This window comes from Rhinolophus hipposideros (assembly GCF_964194185.1).
Source record: "Rhinolophus hipposideros genome assembly, chromosome: X".
NCBI lineage: Eukaryota > Metazoa > Chordata > Mammalia > Chiroptera > Rhinolophidae > Rhinolophus > Rhinolophus hipposideros.
The window spans coordinates 64,497,849-64,515,784 of NC_138046.1; the positions used below are offsets into that span (position 1 = coordinate 64,497,849).

At 36.5% G+C, this 17,936-nt stretch overlaps 1 pseudogene across 1 annotated transcript; it reads right to left on the reverse strand.

Moving 5' to 3' along the window:
* Positions 1-1,196: 1,196 nt before the first annotated feature.
* On the reverse strand, positions 1,197-15,809 carry LOC308495036 (elongation factor 1-alpha 1-like; annotated as a pseudogene). Its single transcript has 4 exons — positions 15,719-15,809; positions 14,756-14,905; positions 11,780-11,806; positions 1,197-2,560 (listed from the first exon to the last, which is right to left on the reverse strand). The product of its transcript is annotated as an elongation factor 1-alpha 1-like (transcript).
* Between the last annotated feature and the right edge of the window lie 2,127 nt (positions 15,810-17,936).

Below are 17,936 nucleotides of genomic sequence, written 5' to 3' on the forward strand. Positions count from 1 at the left end.
AATTTTATTCTTATAAACTCTTGTTTGCCTTATAGCCACCCAAGTTTTCTTAAGGTTGCTGTTTATATAATATATATTTTCACCCTTTTCTCTTTTTTTCATCTTCCACTGTTATTTGTTTTTCCTAGAATCTGAATACAATTAATTGTTGCAAGACAGTGCTCAATACTATTTAAGATTCATTTTAGGTTCTTTGAATTAATTCAGTATTTGTAAATGTGAGAATTCATATTTCAGTAACTAGAAAACTAAAATTTGACATAACGTCAAATTTACTCAATATTGATGTAACTATGCAAAATTTTATATGCAACATGTGGACTTTGATATTACAGAATTTGGCCTTTGTAAACTTGCTCACACATCAACAAAGTTACTTTTTGCTTATCTGTCCTAACCTGTGAGATGTTCCACCAACAGACCCTTTCCCATAGCTTTTTACTATTGTAAATAGATGATTCCTCCCCTTAAGACAAGGTGAATAAAAACAAATTCCAACCCAGAAAAAAACAATTAACTGAAAATTATCAAATTCTAATGTTTCAGCAGATGTAATACAAGAAATAAGTTATAGGGGTGGAGGGTGGGTGATGAGGGTAAGGGTGATCAAATATATGGTGATGGAAGGAGAACTGACTCTGGGTGGTGAACACACAATGGGATTTATAGATGATGTAATACAGAATTGTACACCTGAAATCTATGTAAATTTACTAACAATTGTCACCCCAATAAATTTAATTTAAAAAAAAGAAAAAGAATACCTAATTAAAAAAAATATGTTATTGGTCACTCTTTAGAGTTACCCACAGAGATTTACCCAAAGAGACTTCAAAGTCTCTTACCTAACTAGTACCATAGGAAGTTACAGGGTTGACTGAAGGAACACACAGGTTTTTCATGAGACTTTGTTTCAAAGGTTCTCAAAATTCTGTGACAGATTTTTGGTCAAGTTGTTTCCATTAAAAAGTACTGATTTCAAAAAGTAGTGACTTCAAAACTGCCACACAAATGAAACAATGGTCCACAAAACTTTCTCCTTTCCTTCTGAAGGTTTTACAGTGCACTGTAATAATTAACCTATCTTTTACTATTAAACTTAAATGTCCAATTGAGACAAATAGTTCCCAGACTGTTCTCCCACTACTGTTTAAGACTGGGGTGGCAGCTATTGGGAATAGTATTCATTTTGCCTTCTAAAATTTCTGAGCAGACTTAGTGACCTTGCCAAATCCAGCTGCCTTCTTGTCCACTGCTTTGATGACACCCACAGCAACTGTCTGTCTCCTGACACGAACAGCAAAAATGGCCCAGAGGAGGGTAGTCAGAGAAGCTCTCAATACACATGGGCTTGCCAGGAACCATGTCAACGATGGCAGCATCACCTGATTTCAAAAACTTCTGGCCATCTACCAGCTGTTTCCCAGAATGACGATCAATCTTCTTCAGCTCAGCAAATTTGCAAGCAATGTGAGCTGTGTGACAACCGAGCACAGGTGCATATCTGTCACTGATTTGGCCTGGATGGTTCTGGATAATCACCTGAGCCGTGAAGCCAGCTGCTTCTATTGGTGGGTCATTTTTGCTGTCACCAGCCACACTGCCATGACAAACAACTTTGACAGACACATTCTTGACATTGAAGCCCACATTGTTTCCAGGAAGGGCTTCACTCAAAGCTTCATGGTGCATTTCAACAGACTTTACTTCAGTTGTAATACTGAAGAGCAAAGGTGACCACCATGCAGGTTTGAGAACAGCAGTCTCCACTCGGCCCACAGGGACAGTACCAATATCACGAATTTTGTAGATATCCTGGAAGGGCAGGCACAAAGTTTTGTCAGTTGGACGAGTTGGTGGCAGGATGCAATCCAGAGCTACAAGCGGCATGGTTCCACTGGCATTGCCATTTTTACAGATGACTTTCCATCCCTTGAACCCAGGCATGTTAGCACTTGGCTCCAGCATGTTGTCACCATTCCAACCAGAAATTGGCACAAATTCTGTGTCAGAGCCGTAGCCAATTTTCTTAATGTAGGTGCTGACTTCCTGAATGATATCCTCGTATTTCTTCTGGATGTAAGGTGGCTCAGTGGAATCCGTTTTGTTAACACTAACAGTTAGTTGTTTCAAACCCAGTGTGTAAGCCAGAAGAGCATGCTCACGGCTCTGCCCATTCTTGGAAACACCTGCTTCACATTCACCAACCCCAGCAGCAACAAGCAGGACTGCCCAGTCAGCCTGAGATGTACCTGTAATTGTGTTTTTGATAAATCTCTGTGTCCTGGACCATTAGTGATGGTCACATATCACTTGCTTGTCTCAAATTTCCACAGGGAGATATCAGTGGTGATCACACGCTCACGTTCAGCTTTCAGTTTATCCAAGACCCAGGCATGCTTGAAGGAGCCCTTTCCCGTCTCAGCAGCCTCCTTCTGAAATGTTTCAATGGTTCTTTTGTTGATGCCACCACATTTGTAGATCAGATGACCAGTAGTGGTAGACCTGCCAGAATCTATGTGTCTCCTGACAACGATGCTGATGTGTATCTTTTCCTTTACTATTTTGGATTAGATTTAGAGGTGTTTTTCACGACACCTGTATTCTGGTGACAAACCCGTTGCGAAAAAGTTTTCTTGCAACCTTTTCCTTTCAGCTTATTTGTTATTTTGAATCTCAAACGTGTCTCTTGTAGACAGTAGATAGTTGGTTAATTTTTAAAAAATACAGTCTACCACTCTTTACCTTTTGGATTGTTTAATCCATTCATATTTAAAGTTATTAGGTATAATTAGATTTACGTCTGCTATTTCACTTTTTGTTTCATATGTCTCATATTTTTTGTTCCTCTACACCTCCATTACTGGTTTATTTTGCACTAAATGAATATTTTCTAGTGGAACAACATTTTCTTTAATGATTTTTCCACTATATTTTAATTATTTCCTTAATAGCTCCTCTAGGGCTTACAATATACATCTTAAATTACCAGAGTCTACTTCAGCTCTATACTACATAAGTATAGTGAGATATAGAATCATTACTTATAAATATCTCTATAATTTCTACTCATTTTATGGTATCATTGTTGTACATAATATATCTGCATATGTTACAACCCTACAATACATTATTATAAGTAAGTGTTTTTTCAGTCAATTCATTTTTTTAATTGATATATAATTGACATGTAAAATTATATTAGCCTCATGTATATGGTGTAATTATTTGATATTTGTATGTATTGCTAAATGATCTCCACAATAACTTTTTATATAATTTTATATCTATTAAAGAATCTTAGAAAAGAAATAACAAGTGAATATTTATAGAGTTTGTTATATTTACCTTATCATTTATCCTTCATGATTCTCCATTTTTCTTTCGGATTTGAATTACCATGTGCTGTCATTTCATTACTTCAATACAACATTGCTCTCATTCACTTCCTTTGTGCTGATATTGTCAAATATAGTATCTTTCTGTATGTCAGAGACCCAACAATACAATTTGAGTAATTCTTATGTCAGGTAAGAGCAGGAAGAAGAATAAAGCATTTATATAGCCTTTTAAAATTACATATTAACCTTCACTTGTGTTCTTTATTTCTGTAGATTCAAACATCAATCTGTGGTCACTTTCTGTCAGTCTGAAGAACTTCTTTAGGCATTTCTTGTAGGATATGTCTACTAGCAATGACATCTCAGTCTTTATTTTGGAATGTCATTAATTTGTGTTCATTTTGAAAGATATGATTTGTTATGTATGATTCTTGGTTGACAGGTTTTTGTTTGTTTGTTTGTTTGTTTGTTTGTTTGGTTTTAGCACTTGGAATAGGTCATTCCACTGCCTTTTAGCCTCCATGGTTTTAATGAGAAATTGACTCCTAGTTTTAGTAGGGCTTCTTGTATGCGATGAGCTGTTTTTCTATTGCTACTTTCAAGATTATCTTTCAGTATTTTTATTATAATGCATCTGGGTGTGAATCTCTTTGTGGAGTTTGTTGAGTTTCTTGAATGTATAGAATTAACATTATTCACCAAATTAGGGAAGTCTACAGGCATTATTTTATCAAAGGTATTTCTCTGCTTCTTTATTCCATTCTCCTTATACTCTTATTATGTGTATGTTGGTGTGTTTAAGGATGTCTCACATTTCTCTGTTGGTGTTAAATTTTCCTCATTGTTTGTTTTTCAAGTTGTGCAGTCCTATTGATTTATGTTCGAGTTTTTTTATTCTTTTTTCTGACAGGTAAAATCTATTGTTGAGAATCTCTAGTGAATCTTTAATTTCAGTAATTATACATTTTAGTTCCAGAATTTTTATTTGGTTCTTTGTTTTAATTTCTAATTATTTATAGATGTTCTCTGTTTGATGAGGCATTGCTATTATAGATCTTATTCCTATTTTAAGCATGGTTTATGTCTCATAATATTTTGTTGAAAACTAATTAAATTTATTGATACATGTTTTATGGTCTAACATGTGGTCTGTCCTGGAGAATATTCCACATGAATTTGCAAAGACTGTGTCCCCTTGTCAGATGGAGTACTATAGAAATCATGTAAAAACTAAATAAACATCTCAATAGATGCAGAAAAATCATGGGGTAAAAATTCAATGCCCCTCTATAATAAAATTAAAATAAACAAATAAATAAATAAATAAATAAATAGATAAATAAATAAATAAATAAAATGAATAAAAACTAGTTATAGGAGGGAAATTCCTCAGCCTAAAAAAGGGTCTTGTATGAAAACCCCATTTCTAGCATCAAAGAAGAAATTTTTAAAAATTCATTTATAATCACATCAAAAATAATAATTTGGGGAATAAATTTAACAAAAGGAATGCAATAATATACTGTTCACTGACACTATAAACATCATTGAAAAAAATTAAAGATGACCTAAATAAATGTGTGTATTATGACAATCCATAGAGACAGAATGTAGATAAATGTTTTCCATGGGCTTGTTTGGGTGGCATGTGTTGCATGATTGCTAAACATTATGGGTTTCTTTTTTGGGGTGATGAAAACATTTTGAAATTAGGGATAATGGTCATACAACTTTGTGAATACACTAAAATCCACTGATTGTACACTTCAAAAGTATGACTTTATGGTTTATGAATTAAACCTCAATACAGCTTTTAACAGTAAACAAAACCTGAATCTGAATAGAGAGTGCATTCGAAGAAAGCATAACTCAACAAACAATAGCCCCTTCTTTTGGTACATCAAAAACTACATTTTCTAATACTAGGATCCTACACATATCCATAATGTTGATTCTTGCATAGACTTGATCATGGTAGAAGAATCCTGAGCTCTGAGCTTTGGAGTGCGCTTCCAAGAAAAATCACAGGATTTTTCAAGGACATTAAGCCATCAACTGACCTTCAAGAACTTCTTCAGCTCTCAACACTTTGGGTGGATCTATTTCTGATCACAAGAATGGGTTCCAAGAATATTTTCACCCATATTTTAAAAAATGTAATAATAATTATCTGATGTATTTGAGTAAGAAGTCAGATACAGGGTACATTTTTGACCAGAGGTCAGAAAGATATGTACTATAAATGAAGAAAGATTAAAAAGAAACATTTACAAATTTAGGGGGAAGGGAAAGAAACAAATGTGTAAACTAGTAAATAAAATAAGTTCAGAGTGATAAGTGCTCCCCCCAAAATTAAAGAAGTAACTTACATTTGGTATGCAATTTTGGTTTGGGTGATTAAGGAAAATCTTTTTTAGCAAATTCCATTTGAACTGAGATTACAATAAAAGAAAGCAGTCTTTTGAAACTTTGGGAGAAGAGCATTCCAGGAAGAGGAGCAGCAATTTAAAAATCCTTTAGCAGGAAGGAGCTTGGAGATGAGTGACCAGGACCATGGCAAATGAAGCTGCTGTATAGTTGGAGAGTGAAGAGTGCTATTAAAAAAGGTATAGAGGATTTTCTGGTCAAAATGGCAGAGTAGATAAATGCTGTGCTCACCTCCTCTCATAACCACATCAAAATTACAACTAAACGACAGAACAATTATCATTGAGAATCATCTGAAGTTTAGCTGAACCAAAGTTCTACAACTAAGGACATACAGAAGAAGCCAACTTGAGATTGATAAGAGGAACAGAGACACAGAACAAGCTGGTCCCACACCTGTGTATAGTGGTTAAAAATCAGGAGGGATGTCTTGGTTCATACCACCCCCCCACACGCACACACACAGAAGAGCAAGGGGTCACAGGTTCACACTAGTCTCCCCAGCCCAGACAGACGTCCAGGCTGGGGAGATAAGTCCCACTAACTTCTGCTGTAAAAACCAGTGGTAGGTGAGAGTAAAAGGGATCAAATATATGGTGATGGAAGGAGAACTGACTCTGGGTGTTAAACACACAACGTGATATATAGATGATGTATTACAAAATTGTACACTTGAAACCTATGTAACTTTACTAACAATTGTCACCCTAGTAAACTTTAATTAAAAAAAAGAAGAAGAAGAAAGAAAACCAGTGGAGACTGACTGAGTGAGATGGAGGCTGACTACAATCCCAGGTGATCCTCTTAAATGGGATGCACATAGACTTAGTTGCTGATGGACTCACTTGCTCTGAGCTCTACAGCTGGGGCAGCAGCTCAAAAGGCAGCAGGGACATACAGGAAGGAACTCAATTGTCTGGTTCCAGGGCAAGAGCAGGAAGGGCAGTTTTCTCCCAAACAAAACTACCAGCATAATCCATTATTTCTTTGTTGAGCCCTACACACTTCCAGCATGCAGATGTCAGCAGCCTCCATATCTGAGTCTCCATCAACCTGGCTAACACCATTTGTTTGCCCAGCCTTGGTGATTCCCAGAGACCCCACCCCACCAATCTTTTGGGGACACCCAAGCTGCTTCCAGTGACATTTCCATACAAGTGGCCTGTCTTGGATCATGCTTTGGACTCTCCTAAAATCTCCCAAAGGTTCACAAAACCCAAACAAGCAGCATCTGGCTTCTGTTTGTCTAAGACTTCTTGAAGAGCCGTAAGCCTAACACTAGCTGCAGCTGGCCTCGATTCCCAACTGGGACTCTTGAGGCACCTCCAAGCACAGTGTGAGTGGTGGCTATCTATGGATTGTTTTGTGGCTGGTGCCAGGTGGCCCTGGGCAGGGCACAGGCTGTGGCTGAACCAGGACTGGGGCAGAGCCCCTTCTGGTAGATCATGGGGCTGGCATGGCTGGTAGCGAGCTTTGACCAAGACAGAGCATCACTGGCTGCCTCCAAGGATGACACACCCAAAGAGCAGATTGGGCAGGCACCAGAGCCCTCCTAAAGTGAAGCCTGCTTTATGATGTGTCAGCCCTGGCACAATAGTTTCTCCACTGTAATTATGGCCTGTCCTCCCAACCAATCAGCCTGGGGGTCAATATCTCCCATTGACATTCAGTCATGAACAAGAGCCCAACTACAACAGGAGGGCACACACAATGCACACAAGGGACACTCCTACAGTACCCACTAAAGTGACCAGTGAGACTGCACCTATGGGCCCCCCCCAGGACACCTACCTATATAAGGCCACTCTACTAAGACCAGGAGATATAGCAGCCCCACCTAAAACAAACACAGAGATGCAGCCAAATGGTCAGACAAAGAAACATGTTCCAAATGAAAGAACATAATAAAGTTCCAGAAAAAGAACTAAACACAATGGAGACAATCAATCTACCAAATGCAGAGTTGAAAACAATGGTTATAAGTATGCTCAATGATTTCAGGAAGAACTTCAATAGATAGGAAACATAAAAATGGAGATGAAAAATATAAAATAAGAATCAGTCAGAAATTAAGAATACAATAACTGAAATGAAGAATACATTACAGGGAATCAACAGTAGATTAGATGAAGCAGAGGATCGAATCAGCAATTTAGAAGATAAGGTAGCAGAAAACACCAAGCAAAACAGCAAAAAGAAAAAAGAATTCGAAAAAATGAGGATATTTTAAGGGACTACTGAGACAACATCAAGCATACCAATGTTTGCATCATGAAGTACCAGAAGGAGAAGAGAGAGAATAAGGAATTGAGAACCTATTTGAAGAAATAATGATGCAAAACTTCCCTAACCTGCCAAAGGAAATAGATATACAAGCCCAAAAAATGCAGAGAGTCCCAAGCAAGATGAATCCAAAGAGCCCCACACCAAGACATACCATAATTAAAATGTCAAAGGTTAAAGGCAAAGAAAGAATCTAAAAGCAGCAAGAGAAAAGCAGTCTGTTACCTACCAGAGAGCTCCCATAAGACTATCGACTGATTTCTCAACAGAAATTTTATAGGCCAGAAGGAATTGGATGAAATAGTCAAAGTGATGAAAAGCAAGGACCTACAACCAAGACTACTCTACCCAGCAAAGCTATCATTTATAATGGAAGGATAGATACAGAGCTTCCCAGATAAGATAAAGCTAAAGGAGTTCATCACCACTAAACCAGTATTTCTAATAAGAAATTTTAGAGGGACTTCTTTAATATGAAAAAAAAAAGATTAAAAATATGAATAGTTAAATGGTTACATTAGATTGGTGCAAAAGTAATTGTGGTTTAAAAGGTTAAAAACAAGTGCAAAAACTGCAATTACTTTTGCGCCAACCTAATAGCTATATATCAATCAACACTTACTTTAACTGTAAATGGATTAAATGCTCCAATTAAAAGATCGTGTGACTGAACGGATAACAAAACAAGACCCTCACATATGTTGCCTTCAAGAGACTCACTTTAGATTGAAATACACACACAGAGTAAAATTAAAGGGATGCCAAAAGATATTTCATAAAAATGGAATGGAAACAGAAAAAAAGAAAGTTGGGGTAACAATACTTGTACTAGACAAAATAGACTTTAAAACAAAGGCTAGAACAAGAGACAAAGAAGGCCCCAGTAATCCCACTTCTCTATATGTATCTGAAGAAAACCAGAACAGTACTATGAGGGGATGTGTGCATCCATATGTTCATTGCAACATTGTTTATAATGGCCAAGATGTGGAGGCAGCCTGGGTGTTCATTGATGGATGAATGGATAAAGAGTTGGCGGTATATGATGGAATATTGCTCTGGCATGGAAAGGATTGGGTTCTTGCTATCTGCGATGGTATGGATGGATCTGGAGGGTATTGTTCTGAGTGGAGTGTGTCAGATAGAGAAAGATATGTATAATGTGATTTTGCTTATATGTGGAATCTAAAGAGCAAAAGAAACAAAATAAAAACAAACTCATCGATACAGAGAACATTTTGATGGTTGCCCCATAGGAGGGAGATTGGCGGGGGAGGGGGTGAGTGGAAAAGTGGAAGGGATTAAGAAGCACAAATTGGTTGTTACACAGTAGTCATGGAGATGTAGATTACAGAATAAGGAAAATAGTCAGTAATATTATAATAACTATGTATGGTGTCAGATGGGTACTAGATTTATCAGGGTGATAGATGTGAGGGGGGTTGGAGGGCAGGGTAAAAAAATGTCAAGGGATTAAGTAATACAAATTGGTAGCTATATAATAGTCATGTGATTGTATAGTAAAGCATAGGGAATATAGTCAATAATATGGTAATAACTATGTATAGTGCCAGGTGGGTCCTAGACTAGTCATGGGGATCACTTCTTAAATCATATAAATGTCTAACTACTATGCTGTACACCTGAAATTAATATAAAATAATATTGAGTGTCAAATGTAATTGAAAAATTAAAAAATAAATTAAAAAAAGAAATGGTATACAAGCAAATAGTGATAGTTAATGCAGAGTATTGAAGGTCATGTCAGGAGTTTGAATTTATTCTGCTTGCAAGAGAAAGTAATTGTATGGTTTTAAGTATAAGCGTGTGGTGATCTGATTTATGTCTTGAAAAATGCCAGAAGCATATAGAGACAATCTTTTCTAAAGTGGATGTTTTATATGACAATGAAATATTTGAAATTCAATGAAGAAAGGAGTTATAAACTCAAATTAATGTCAATGATACAATTTAAATTTTATTGTGTCTCAACAGAGAAACTTTGTTTTTATACAAGTCAATGGCTGTTACAGTGAGGTTTAGAGGTCAAAAAAAAATCAATATTTTCTATTTCATGAGTAATTTTTTTAGTTTTGAAAATAGATATACATTAAAATTTTTATGATCCTATATTTGAAATCATGGTGCTTCATATACTACTTAATGTCAACTTCACTATAACTTAGAACTGATAGCAATTAGAACACATGCAAAATATAACTATGGTACCAAGAGATATCCTCTTTGTACTGTTTTGGAAAATGCTGGGAATGTAATCTGGGAGGATAGAATTTAAGCAGGCCTGAAACAATCCTATTTGACCTAGTCAGATGCCAGGGACTCTTGGGTTCACCTTTTGATTCAACCCAGCTTACTGTAGTTGCCAAATATGTGCTGGAATGATTTGTATTAGCTCCCAAGCACATAAGTTGTTTAGAGACAGTTATTTCCAGGGCAAATGCATTTGTATTTTGACACGGTTTATTTGGAGCTTCCACCTGACTGCATCCCACCAGCAAATTATTGACACATAAAACTATGACTGTGTGGCTCTCAGAACAGTTTAAGATGTCTATAGGGTATATAAACACCCTATGCTTCTCCTAGAAATGCCTTGATTGAGTTTCTCAAATGACCCGATGAATACTGATATTAGATGTTATTATCAGTAGTGGGTACCTTCATGGGGACTTGAATACAAGAGGATATTGACCCTATAAAGGGAACAGAATTATTTAGTGTTTTGTTTTATGTAGCCATCTTCATGCAGCTATGTTTGAGTGTCTTTTACTTACATTAAAGAAATGTGTATCCTTTGGCAAAGTCTCTAGGTACCATAACGCTACTTCAGTCACACAACATCTCGCTTAATATCTGAATCCCTCTAATTAGAACAGAATGCCTTGTTTAACTTAGGTTTTTTTAAATAAGTATAAGATATCACTTAAAATATGCTGTGAGTCCATTCCTGAATATCTGTAAGTAAGAAAAATGTTGAATTCTTATTTCTCATTGGAAGAACATTAAATATTTGAACTGATTTATATTGTAATAAAAGTTATTGACATTATAATATGCCATATTATAATAGACATATTATAATAAAAATTATCGAATCTGATAGAAGTGTGGGTGTGATAAAATACTTTTCATCCCACCTTTCTAAATTCTTGTGGCTGGAATAATAATCACATCAGCATGAGATAGATTGGCAGGAGAAAATGCCCAAATGTATTATGTTTATACATATGAGGAATCCATAAGAATAGGAGACTGGGGACAAATTGGAGAGTTGAGGCTTATGTGCCATGCCTGGTCTAAGGAGAAAGTGCGGGGGTTGTGGTTTGGAACTTCAAAAGGCAAGAAGACATTTCATATAGAGATAGAAAAGCAAATGTTTGGTAAATAGATATTTGCTGGGCCATCTTGAACAATGGGACTGACAGGAGACTTTGATCCAAGGGCCTTGCTGGATTCCTCCCTATCTATCACATACTATAATAGTTCACATTCAACTGTTGTTATCTCTGATGACATCCCCTGTCCTGGAGCAGAATCTCTCTCTAAATTCTTTCAGGCAGTAAGGGGGAAGGTCAGAGGTTTTTCCTGATCTTTTGTTTCTTGAAAATAACCAGCTCAAAATAATCAATATCCCTAAAGGCATATTTTTGGGTTGCAAATTCTGCTTCCCCTCAAAAGTATACTTAATACCTGTGCTTAAGACTTACTTGCTTCAAGGTCATTAATATTTGAAGCTAAGGACAAGAATATCAGGGTTAAAAATTCCCTAAGCAGTTGTCAGTTTCAAAATATCCTACAGCAGATGACAATGTGTGTATTTACTTTGCTCAGCTCCAATTTCCAAGTGCTTGGTGAAAGCTGCTGGCTTTCAGAAAACCATTTCGATCTGAGCCGAAGGCTGCTAGGAAGGGAATTAGCTAACGGGTATTTTTCATAGTTATGTTTCCTATCCCATGTGTTTTTACAGTGTGACTAACACTGTTCTCACCTCTTGAATCTTGGTGGACACTTACGACTGCCCCAAAATAGTGGAAGTGATGCTATTTGACTTGCAAGATGAGTTCATTAAAAAATATAGCTTCCACCCGGGGTGCATGTGCTTTCTCTCTCTCTCCCTCTTTCTGGATACTTGCTTTGGGGAACCATGTGGAGAGGTCATGTTTGTCAGTTTTAACCAACAGGCCTAGCTAAGATTTCAGCCACCAGCCAGCATCTACCACCAGACATATGACTGAGTGACCCTTTAGAATGTTCCAGCCCCTAGACTTTACGTCAACCCAACTGATGCCAAGTAGAACACAGATGTCAAAATAAATGCCGTCATTGTTTTAAGACACTAATTTTAGAGATAACTTTTTACAGAGCCATAGTGACTAGAACAATTCCAGACTTGCATATCCAACTGCCTATTTGCCAAATACAATTTTAATACAGCAAAAACCAATTTCCTCTTTATCTTTCCCTCACACCTGTTATCCAAGCAGTCTGCCCTATCTCAGCAAATAGAAACTTTATTCTTCTGATTTTTCAAACCATAAGCCAGATTCATCTTTGAGTCCTCTCTCCACATCTATCTTCATGCTATATCCCAAATATGATTATTTTCCCCACACCTACCACTTCCACCTGGTACAAGCCATCATTTCTCATTGGGTTACTGCAGTAGCGTCCTAAATGGTCTTCCTGTTTCATCCCTCAACCATCCGCACCTTAATCTCCACACAGACTCCATATAAATGTTTTTTAAAATCTGTCTATTTTTGTCATTTGACTGCTTACTCTGAGTAAGTATCAACGTCTTTAAAATAGGTCCTCAGTTTACTTTCTCTCCTCATAGACTCACATTGTCCTCCTTGCTCACTCAGCACCAGTTATACTGGCTTCCTGGTTATTTCATGATTGCACCAGGTACTTACTTGTCTTTGATGTTTTTGCTGCCTGGAATCCTCTTTCATGATTTATCACATTACTTATTTGCTTACTTCCATCTGCACAAATATCATCCCTTCAGAGAAGTCTTCCTTGACCACCTTATTACGTTAGCCTGTTTTATTTTCTATTTATTACTTAATAACATCTCACATCATCACTCATTATATATTTGTTTAGTCTCTTAATACCCGCTAGAATATACCCCAGCACTTAGAACAGTGCTTGGTACAGAGTAGTTGCTCAATAAATATTTGTTGAATATAAGGCAAAGAGGCTCCTCAAAGCTCCTCCTGTGATGTCCTTGAAAAACAAACACTATGTTCTCTTAGGGTTTTTTCCAAAGTAAGGAAGAGGATGTTGCTGAATTTCTCTAAGGGTCATTCATTTTACCTTTTATTGTGAAACTGCCGTGTGCTAAGCACTTATGTCTTGACGAGGGAGGTACTGAGAAAACACAGTTAAGATATTTTGAAACTGAGGACATTATAAACAAGTGCAATGGAATGAAACAGGTCCTATGATAGAATTTTTGAAGGAACACAAACAGGAACACAAAGGAAGAAGTTGTAGATTCTATTTGGAGAAGGAATTTTAAGGAAACTTCATATGGATTCTTGAAAGATGAGCAGTTTGTCAGATAAATGGGAAAGGCAGTATTGGGGGTACAAGAGTGCATTCCAAGCTGTAAGAGCAACATGAACAAAAGGATGCCTGGGTAAAAGAGTTTAGCCTGTTCCGGGCCTGAATGCCACTTATTCAGCTTGTGCAAAATGTAGGGTTATATGAAAGAGGAGGATGAAGAGGCAAGGTAAGCAGGGGACAATTTGTGACAGGCCTTTTATGACATATTTGCTTGGACATTATTGTGTAGTAAATAAAGATCCTACAAGGGTTTTAAGCATAGCTATTTCCTTTTCTAAGATTCTTAATGGCAAAAGATGTGACTGAAGAAATAGGTCAGCCCATTATCCTATGTTCTATCCACATAGCACAGAGTTTCCAGAGACACAAAAATGCTCCTCTCAAATAGTTTTCTAAGGAAAAATTAGACCAGCGGAATCAATTAAGTCTAATCAGCTATGGTCATAAGTTACACTGTATTTTCTGTTAAAATAAAACGTACAATCCTTTTTATGGGGTTAATGTTGTGAAAAAGCTGCTAAGTACTTCTTTAAAAGAAGAAATGATTAAATGTCAAAATTATCTACTTTAAAAGGAGAGTAAATGTCAAGAATAGTGGAGTTGCGAACTAAATTATGATAGGGTACTATGTATTCATTAAAAAAGGTGATTGTAAAGACGATATAATGGCAAAGAAAAATAGCTTTGTATGTAATACTAATTTAAAAAATGGAATTTAGAATTGCATTTACCATAGGATTTCAACTAAATAAGAAAAAAAAAAAAAAAAAGGAAAGCTATTGTGATAGCCAGGCTCCAAAATGGCCCCCAGTGATATTGCCTCCTGGTATTTATGTACCAGGTATTTATGTAGGAGGTGTATCATCACCTCCTACATTGAATAGGGCTGACTCATGTAACTCATATGATATTACGGAAATGACAATACGTGAGTTCTAAGGCTAGGTCATGAAAGATATTATAGGTTCTGTTTTCCTTTCTCTTTGATTACTCATTGAGAGAAGCCAGCCAGCCCGCCCATCCATGAGGATACTGTAGCAGTCATATGGAGAGTTCCACATTATGAGCAAAATTGAAGCTGCTTCTGCCTGCATCCATCAAGGACTTACCAACCATGTTCATGAGCTTTGGAATCAGATCCTCCAATCGTAGTCCATTCTTCAGATGACTGCAACTTAAGCTGACATTTGTACTGTGTTGGGAGGAAAATTTTTCCTCTAACAACTTAGGTCTAAGTGGTAGTGATGGCAGTGGTGGGGCTGTGAATAAATTGACAACAATCAGATTACCAAAAGTTTATTTCACATACATATGGGAGTGCTTTACAAGGAGTGGTTCCCCAGAAAACTAGGAGTAAGTGTTTATATATCAGCTTAACAAAAGGGAGTGAGGTGGGGCCTCAGTGGGGAAGTTTGGAATGTTCTATTGGACTTTTTTTTTTTTTTACAAAACTTTTTATCCTGGTGCTAATGGGGAGTCTGCTTTTTGGTTGGAATTTTTCCTGAAGGGGGATTTATGGCAGTTTAATTCTCAGAAAGTCCTATTTTAATCATCAGTCAAAGGAACATTGAGCTAATGCAGCTGTTTGTCCAAATTTTTTACTTTATAGTAGTTGGGGGGGAGGAAGAAACTTTCTTCCACCCTCAAGGTTCTTTTGTCTGGTCTAATACTTAAATAAACATGAGATAGATTAGCAAGATAAAATGATGAAATTTAATTACATGCATATGTATGAAAACCCCACATACATGAGATAATCAGAAACCTCACATACATGAGAGGTTCAAAGACAGAAAGGGAAATTGAGGTATGTATGACATTCTGAGCTAGGGATGAGGTAAGATACCTTGGGACTTCAAAGAGAAATTGCAGGGAGAGCACATGTTCAGTAATTATTAGTTTGCCCTGCCAAATAGTTAGTAAAAAGTTATTTCTGTGATAACTCTCATCATGAACAGGCCCCTACTTTAAATTGTTCTAAATACTTTGGGGGGAGAAGAAGTTTCTCTTGAGTCCAGTGTCTTGTATTGGTTGCCTTTTGCTTAAAATAATCCTTTACCACTGAGACATACATTGGGATGGCTCGTTCTGAACCCCTGCACACTGTTCATGCCACTCTGATAGGTTATTGGTCCCTTCAACTGCAACATCGTAAGATACCATGAGTCATTTCTACTCAGTCACTCTTGAACAGCTGACTCACAAACTGTATGATATACAATGTTCAGTGCTCCTCTTTTAAGCTCTTAAAACAAGTTTTGGTATAATTTGTTATACAGCAATTGATAAGTAGTTCACCAGAGAATTTTATTTCGAACATTTTTTATAATGTGATATTAATTTTATAGTAAAAAATATGATGAAAGAACATTAACTATTTGATTTTGGTTAACAAAATGTGGTGCTAAGGTCTCTAAAGTAATGAAGACTATCTTTCAAAAGATTTAAAACTGAAATAGAGATGCAATGAAAACCTTAGAGACCTGGACTTCATTAGACCAATCATTAACGAAATACTTGCATAAAACCACAAGGGACACCACAGCCAGTAAACCAACACCTCAAACAACAGGGTAGGCTTCATGAAGAAGAGGGATATGTTCAAACAATTTGATGCTAAGATTTCTTTAATATAGAATCCAAAAGCATTACTATAAAAATGGAAAACAATACCATAAAATGTGTTTACCTGAAATACCAGATCACAGACTGCAGGAGACTTTTAAAGTATAAAATAATTCTGTTTTTCTCTTCTTCAGTTTAGCAGAGATTATGCTCAATCTAACTCTGACTACAGAAACAATAAAAGGAAGATTTGAGAATATCCTCAAAGAAATCAGTTATGTTTAGAATCAATACGAAGGCTTTGGTAAACTGCTAAACTGTTGTATAATCATATTTTAAAGTATAAATAACTTTTATTAGTACCCTGCTTATCTGGGTATATCTAGCTCTTAAAACTCTCATAACAGCCATACTAAACCAGCCACAAAAATGTCAGAATATTGAAGGGGAATTCAGGATTATATCACTAAAAAAAAGAAGTGACATAAAAAATGTATTCAGTAATTTGAAATAAGAAAATGAGGTGATTTGTATGACTTACTTTATTTTGCCCCTTTAAAAAGGAGAGCAAAACACTTCATTGGCATTTTATTTTCTTCTCTTAAAACAAGACATGAAAAAATGCACCTTTTTACATTACCTTGAATTTCATCAGCTGTTCTTGGCAAATTTAAAGATCTGAATTGCATCAGGAGCTTATTATGGCTCCAGAGGGAAGTTAGAACAAGGCGTATGCAAAACTTAAAAAAAAAAGAAAAAAGTTTGGCCTTGTTTTCTGAAATCTATTACCATAACTTAGTAATACTTCGTATTATTGAGCATTTGTTATGTTCCAGATGATGTAACAATGGCTTCCTTTATCTTATTTATTTATCTTTTAAATGCTAGAGATAAAACCGAGGGTCCTTAAGACTTTGATTAAATTTACTTTTAAATCTTAGCTCTAGAAATCAATCATATCCTTCTTTTTCTATATATACCCCACAGAGATATACTTTCCCCCCAGACTTAGCTTTTAGCCCAGACCTGACTAATGATCAGAAGGTCTGGCCCTGGCCCTCCTGCAGGCTAAAGACAGCATCTTGACCTAAATTATGTTTCTGCTCCTGAGCCCTAGGGTGGAACGACCCTCTGGCTACTTTTCCATGGGACCAGACAGGGAGGTCAGAGAAGACCTCAGAAGTGTTCTCAAGACTTGAGGAAATGATTTATTACCCTTCCCTCACCTCCAAGCAATCAGCTCCCAGCACAACCCTGAACCCCTAAACCACAGTGTATTATGATTTCGCCCTATATATAATCTGTAATCTACATGCCATCAAGGAATCTGGGCTTTTGAGCATTAGCTTCCTGTTCTCCTGTATGGCACCCTTCATAATAAAATAGCCAATATTTCTTCATTGCAATTCCTGGTGTTTAGTGTTTGGCTCCGCTAGTGCTGAGTGCACAAACTGTTTCTGTTCTATAACAGAAACAATCCTATGAAGTAGGTGGCATTAGTAATCCCATTTTACAGATGATGAAACAAAGTTTAAATATTAATATCTTACCTAAATTGATTCCAGAATTTTAACGTATTTTTGTCTAGCTTTAAAGCCAGGGCTCATAAACATTATGTGATGTAGAGATTAAGATGACACACGTTTAAAAAGTTAGTGGGACCAACTGCTATTTCAACACTTGCAGCTTTTCTAGAGGGGAGGCCTACTTGAATTTATAATTAAT